Below are 7713 nucleotides of genomic sequence, written 5' to 3'. Positions count from 1 at the left end.
AGGAAAATGAGCAAACTACATAAATAACATCCTGTAATTTGATTTTGATATTATTTTTTTTATCTTGATAGATTGAAAATTAACACCAATGAGTTGACCGATGAACATTACCAAATCATTTATTTAGAAAGTATAAACTGTAAATGGCAGCAAATTTTGTTCATGAGAAAAATGCAGTTCTGTCATGTTACGTTTTTTTTTGTGTGCCTTTATTTTGAAGAGCCCACTCTTATTCTGTTACTTCCTTTATTGCTGATGCGTGACTTCCTGCTGCCGTTCCGTCTGACTTCAAAAGCATACTCAAGTTACTCCAGGACTGGTAAAACATGCTGACAAATGTATATTTCTCATATTCTGTGTGAACATTTGTGAGAGGTTATTTTATTGTGCCTCGTGTTTGTGTTGTTTACATGTCACATTTAAGGAGAGTCACTACGAGCTGTGTGTGGAAGCTAAGCTAACTAGCTGAGCAAACTTAGCGCCCTTGGAAGCAGAAAGAGGTAGGAGGAGACTAATGGTTTATTTATTGTAAAACAAGTGGTTCATTTAATTTAAAACAGACGGGAAAATGTCATTATTTTTATTTAAAAAAGAGCTGTAACTTGTAATTAAGCTTAATGCATGTGAAAATTCATTATTTAAGTTTACTCAAAAGATTTGTATGTAAGTTTAAAAATGCAAACATGATTTATGTATTGTTTTTGGAAATATGGTACGATGGCATTTGTATTTTCTCTCCATCTTCATAGTTTTCACGGTGTCAAAATTGTGAGGAGAATAGGAGGAGAGAATTAAAGTTGCACCAGTCGAAGCTCTCTGCATCTTGTGTCATTAACCCAAGTGGGCCGCTACATAAATAACGACAAATAAAGGTGGAATACTATTAACCGCAACATGTAAGTGTAAAAAAAAACTTCAACAGTATTATGATTTGTACATTTTCAGAACGTGCTTGTTCTATTTTTAAACAAAGAAAACAATCTGAAGTTGTCTTTATTTTTAAGTTATCATGACGCGATTTTACCAATCCGGCCCACTCGGGAGTAGATTTTTCTCCCCGTGGCCCCCGATCTAAAATTAGTTTGACATCCCTGGTCTAACTGAAGCGAGTGCTGCCCGCCTCGCAGTCAGTACAAATCTGCGTCTCATCATTCTCATCTAAGCAAGAAGGCATTCATTTCAATTTAACAAATGATAGCGCTAACATGATAGGCGGTGTTTATGAGTACTTAGACGACGTGCTAGCGTTACTGCTGCTGGGATGAGATCGCCGTGGTTAAAAAATGTGACATTCAAATGTCAGTGTGTGTTCAAATTTTTCAGCATATTGCTCGTATGTCATTCTTTTGATGAAATAGCAGCTATGCAATTACTACAAGAAGCGATGCTGCATTTTCTTTCTTGGAAAAGATAGCCAAACTTTTGTTTCTGAGACCTCACGTCGTGTAACGACGTCATCCCCGCTCGCAAGAATCGTTAAACGAATCGTTTGGGGGAAAAAATGGCAAGCGATTTCAAGGAATTGATACACTGAGAGTGAAGTGACGTGAATTATATTTATATAGCGCTTTTCTCTAGTGACTCAAAGCGCTTTTACATAGTGAAACCCAATATCTAAGCTACATTTAAACCAGTGTGTGTGGCACTGGGAGCAGGTGGGCAAAGTGTCTTGCCCAAGGACACAACGGCAGTGACTAGGATGGCGGAAGCGGGGATCGAACCTGGAACCCTCAAGTTGCTGGCACGGCCACTCTACCAACCCGAGCTATACCGCCCTCAAGAGAGAGAGAGCGGTTTTTGGTTTTCGATTCCCATTCTTAAAACGGGAAATATGCAGGTTTAGATTTGATTATTCTGTTTGCAGCTTACCTATCATTTAGTTTGTCCTTTTTTTTCCTCCAAGCGGAAACGCTTCAATGAAATGAGTCTCTCTCCATTGTTTCCCCTTTTGGTACATTTCATATTTGCACGTCCCTTGTTTGACCCTCTTCATTTGGTGATGGTGGGATGCAGACAACCTCCCCCGTAACACAACCCCCTTACCGCTTCTCTTCCCTTTTCCATCCCTTTCGTGTTCCCCCTCGCTCTGTAATCTGGCCCTGTCTGTGGCAGTGAAGGTGCAGCCTGATTGAAACAAACGGCTGCTGATTGCTGATCAGCCAGCTGTAAAGCCTGGCAAGGATATGAGCTAATGAAAAAATGGACCTGATTTGAGAGGCACCGAGCGTCGCTCACCCCACCAGCCCTGCTGTCCCCTGCTGTTATCCTCTATCCCGCTATTCCTCCCTCGTCTTCCTCACGTCGCTCCCCTCCAACCCTCCCTACCTGCCTGTCATTGTCCCAGACCGTTTTATTTTTAAATAACATCCCTTGAACAATGAAATTGTTAAAGATTTGTGTTAAAGATGAGCCGACCACCAAAAGGTGTGACTTTTTCTTCCTATCATTTTGGACATATTTTCTATACAGCTTGGCCTTATTAATGTCTCGGAAGAGCTGGAACCTTCGGGCAATAGGCGCAGTACACCCTGGACTGGTAGCCAGCCAATGGCAAGGCACATACTGTATAAACAAAGAAGCATTTACACTCCACCTATGAACAATTACCCTCTAATTAACTCCAATTAACCTAACATGCACATTTTTGCAATCGCAAAGAAAGCCAGAGCATCCGGAGAAAACACAAGAAGAACATGCAAACTCCACACAAAGATGCCCCAATGGAGATTTGAGCCCTCAGCCTCCTGACTGACCTCTGTGCTGGTTCAATTATAAATGACTATAACATTATTTGATTTCAACAAAATCACCGAGGAGAAATATAACCATAGGGGAAAATCTAATTTAAAACATTTATATTAGGGATGTCCGATAATGGCTTTTTGCCGATATCCGATATTCCGATATTGTCCAACTCTTTAATTACCGATACCGATATCAACCGATACTGATATATACAGTCGTGGAATTAACACATTATTATGCCTAATTTGGACAACCAGGTATGGTGAAGATAAGGTCCTTTTTAAAAATATTATTAAAATAAAATAAGATAAATAAATTAAAAACATTTTCTTGAATAAAAAACAAAGTCTTTCTATGTAACTGTTTGTTACATAGAAACTAGTAATTAATGAAAATTAGTAAAATTAACTGTTAATGGTTAGTACTATTAGTGGACCAGCAGCACACACAACCATGTGTGCTTACGGACTGTATCCCTTGCAGACTGCATTGATATATATTGATATATAATGTAGGAACCAGAATATTAATAACAGAATGAAACAACCCTTTTGTGTGAATGAGTGTAAATGGGGGAGGCAGGTTTTTTGGTTTAATGAACTAATTGTAAGTATATCTTGTGTTTTTTATGTTGATTTAATAAAAAAAAAACGATACCGATAATAAAAAAAACGAAACCGATCATTTCCAATATTACATTTTAAAGCATTTATCGGCCGATAATATCGGCCTGCCGATATTATCTCTAATTTGTATGCTCGTAAAACACTTAAAACCTTTAGTATATCTGTATGTGGAATTAAATGATGGAACGGATTAACCAAAGAAATCAAACAAAGCACCAATATGATTCAGTTTAAGAGCCAGTTCAAACTACAAGTGTTCACAAAGTACACAGAACAAGAATTATGATGAACATATTTTTCTTTACTGAGACAAAGATTATGTATGTATTTAATATTTGTTTGCTTACTATGGTATATTTTTTATTATTATTTATTTGTTCACTGTTCTATTACAGAGAACAAGGAAATTGGATAAAATTGCTATGGTATGAAAAGGGGTAGGATTAAATAAGCTCTGCTTCTTCCTACTCCTTTTCGAACGTGCTGTAATGAAACAACTGGTGTGATGCATTACATTGTATCGTATGCATGTTCTAAATAAACTGAAACTGAACTGAACTCAACTCAACTGATACAGGCATAATCAAATCATTTATTAAATTTATTAAGGAACGTAAAGTATGTGACAAATAGGGTTACATCAAATAAAAACAAACTATGAAAAAACAAACACACACAATAAAACATAGTGACTGTAATATTGATATAATTACTTTATTCAATTAATTTATTATTAGAACAAAAGTGGTTGAATTCCATCACATAAAGCTTTTTTTTCATTTAAATAATCAAATATTTATTACTATGGTTACAATATGGTACATAAGATATTTATGTTTTTAATTACATGTCCGAAAGGAGTAAAAAGAAGCAGAGCTTGTTTAATTTTACCCCTTTTTTGTTTCATAGTCATTTCTAACACTTATGTTTGTTTCACTTCCTGTGCTCACTGTGTAACATAAATAAACAGATAAATAAATCAATACAAAAAAATAATACATCAATAAGTTTCTCAATATTAAATAGCTGTTTGGTGAGGGTGATTCACGTAATGGGATATGTAAGATTTTACATTTTTGGTAAGGTTCAAAATATTTTGTAATGTCGGGGTTCGTTCTCTCGAGATGCAGACAGAAAACTACAGAGGCAAGGTACAGGTAAAAAAATTATTTCATGATCATAAATCATGCGGGATACAAACCAAAAGAGCACCAGCGTGCCGATAGCATGGAAAGCTAACGGAATAGTGAACAAGGGGTGCTTAGCATATGAATCCAAAGGTAAATCAATGATGTAACTTGTTGCATAGAAGCAAATCAGTAAGCCAGACTGATTGTGGCGAAAAACAGGAATAAGTGGCTCTCTGATTAGTGCCCAGGAGCAGGTGAGCGTCCCGAACACTAATCAGAGGCAGGTGAAATTAATCAGCACCCATGGAAACCAAAACACAAACGCAGGGGTGCTGAAAACAGAACTGAAGTAGTCAAACTAACAGAACAAAACATGATCCGGGCAAAGGATCGTAACACATTTATCAAGATTCTTCTTCCTTGCACTTTGTAAACCCTTTTGAGTTTGATTAGTTTCTTAACTTTGCTTAATCCATTTCATAATTTAACTCCACATACTGATATGCTGAAGGTTTTAAGTGTTATAATTGAACAATTTTGATCCCGGTATTGATCTCTGGGGTACAATATATACATAGAACTGCAGGCGTGTGTTTGCCTAGATTCATGTATTGCTTCCTGTTGGTTAAGTAGCTTCTTATCCAGTTCAAGACCAACCCTCTGATGCCATAACGTTTTCATTTGTTAATTAGGATATTATTATAATATTTGTTTTGTGTTTGCCCAAGTTAACACAATGATTAAGCAAAAAAGTGGAAATGTGGAAAATGTGAAACATTTTGAATGAATAAAAAAAATAATAATGGTGGATTAAAGTGACAAAACTTACAACAAAAAGACAAAAAAATACAAATTATTTTCATTTTTTGATTATGTATCTTTGTAAAGGCTTTCATTGAGGCAAGTGTCGGTCATTTTTACTAAAGTTTAAGTGAATAAATAAAAAATGGCTCCTGTGATAAGAATAATGTATTTGCTACACAGTATCATAATAGTTTTCTATTGCTTTGCCATCATTTTCTTGTATTAACAGTCCAAATTGTGTTATAATAGCACACAGAAGGAGATGCGCGTACATAATGGACCACTTAAACCACAATGAATATCTTGTTTGTTTTTGTACTTTTGGGGGGGGGATAATTTCCCTTCCTCATTTTGAAGCATACAACGACGCAGAGTAGCACACTCTGACCCCCTCCCCATCTTGTAGGGTCAGCGCTAAAGTGGGCAATAATTGCCGGTGGCAAGTCATTAGAATTGGTGATTTGGTGAAAGTGGGAAAATAAAGCAGGCGCACAAATAAATGCATGCACATTTACACGTGTTGCACACACACACACACACACACACACACACACACACACACACACACACACACACACACACACACACACACAGTACAATGCCATGACAATAAATTAAAATTTCCATGACCTTGTGTACACAAAATTAGCCACGGGGCCAACAGACCTGCATTAGAGCAGTGCATAGTAACAGAGACAAACTCTAATTGGGGGTCATTATTTAAGCCGTGAGAGGAAGAGAGCTGGAGACTCATTTTCACTACTCGTTCTCCTACTAGTTTTTTTTTTTTTTTTTTTTTTTTTTTTACTTGACAGGCGCTGTAAATTAAGAAAGTGGTGATATTTAATACCTTTTAACCTCCCCGAGACAGTTTCTGATCAATTACTCGAGCAGCCTGTAATTGTTAGGCTGGATAATGATTCCACATGTGAGAGGAGCACCGCTAAGATGAAGCCCTGAGTGCAATTACCTTAAACCCCTCAAGTGTACGGGTGTCTTGAGAGGACATTATAGGGAGGGAGATTTAGTAAGACGGGCAAAGAACCTGTGGAGAGTCGTATGAAGTAGAAGATGATGTGAGATCATCCAACAATGAGGAAATCCCCTCTCATAAACATAAAATACCTCTGCACACAAGTAACGTGACGGAATCTCGGCTCTGAACATGTGTTGTTTGAAGATGAATGGGAAAAATAAACAGATTGGGGTACAGCTTATCCAATAGCATATAGCCACAGTACTCAATGCACGTGTGTTAATTGACTTACTATGACGAGAACAGACTGGAGGCGTATCAGCACGATAGCCTTGACATTATTAGCATGCTTATGTTGTGCATCTCTGTCTGGACTGGAGCCTGCAGTGCCTCAGACTGGAAGTCTCTGTAGAGAGTGGTGAGGACGGCGTAAACGATCATAAAGACTCCTCTTCCTCCTATCCAGGGCATCGCAAAAAGCCGCTGCCTGACCAGGGCTCAGAAAATCTGCAGAGACTTCTCCCACCCCCACCAAGGACTGTTTTCACTGCTGGACTCGAGAAAGAGGTTCTGCAGCCTCCGTAGCAGAACCTCCAGGTTCTGTAACAGCTTCTTCCCTCGGGCCGTAAGACTCTTGAACGCATCATAATAATCCCCTCAATTCCCCCCCCCAAAACGGATTAACTCGCTGGAATATAAAGACAATATAACATACATCCATAAACGTGGATGCATATGCAAAAGTGCAATATATATTTATCTGGACAGTAATCTATTTATTTATATCTGCACCTTATTGCTCTTTCATCCTGCACTACCATGAACTAATGCAACAAAATATTGTTCTTATCTGTACTGTAAAGTTCAAATTTGAATGACAATAAAAGGAAGTCTAAGTCTATAGCACAAAATATGTTCATTTGAATACCTGTGTGTGTATCTTATCAATAATATGAAAATGATTTCACCACACAACAAAGTGAGCTCATAAAGACGTTTACCGGGGCCAATAATGTGCAAGCCAGGCCAGGTTTTCAACCAGCAGCTTGTGAGCTACCGGTAGCTCACCAGCTGATTTTGAATAGCCCACGAACGGATCAAATAATTTTCATCAGCCATCATTCAATTTAAAAAATTAATAAATACAAGTATTACTTTATTGCAATTATCTCAGAAAATATACAATATCTTGTCCTTTTACAGTGCCCCCTTTTTTTTGATTAAAGAAAGAAACAATTATTACAGTTATATATTAAAAAAAACATAAGTGTCGAAAAAAAAAAAATTTACCAAATAATGGTAGTGCAAAAAAACAACTCCCATCTCTACATACACATCCTAACTGTGCTGCATATCATTCTAATTATTTTATCATTTGAATTGAAATGGCACACTTATATCATAAACACAATGATTTTCTTTAAAAAGTATG

General features: G+C 37.2%; 1 long non-coding RNA gene across 1 annotated transcript; it reads left to right on the top strand.

The window, feature by feature from the left end:
• Positions 1-276: 276 nt before the first annotated feature.
• Positions 277-6915, top strand: LOC133592279 (uncharacterized). The gene is made up of 3 exons (XR_009814534.1): positions 277-319; positions 425-500; positions 6748-6915. It is a non-coding gene; the product is annotated as an uncharacterized lncRNA (long non-coding RNA).
• Positions 6916-7713: the final 798 nt, after the last annotated feature.

This window comes from Nerophis lumbriciformis, linkage group LG04 (assembly GCF_033978685.3).
Source record: "Nerophis lumbriciformis linkage group LG04, RoL_Nlum_v2.1, whole genome shotgun sequence".
Taxonomy (NCBI): domain Eukaryota; kingdom Metazoa; phylum Chordata; class Actinopteri; order Syngnathiformes; family Syngnathidae; genus Nerophis; species Nerophis lumbriciformis.
Note: the sequence above shows the minus strand (reverse complement) of the source record. Positions and strands in the feature narration are given on the sequence as shown.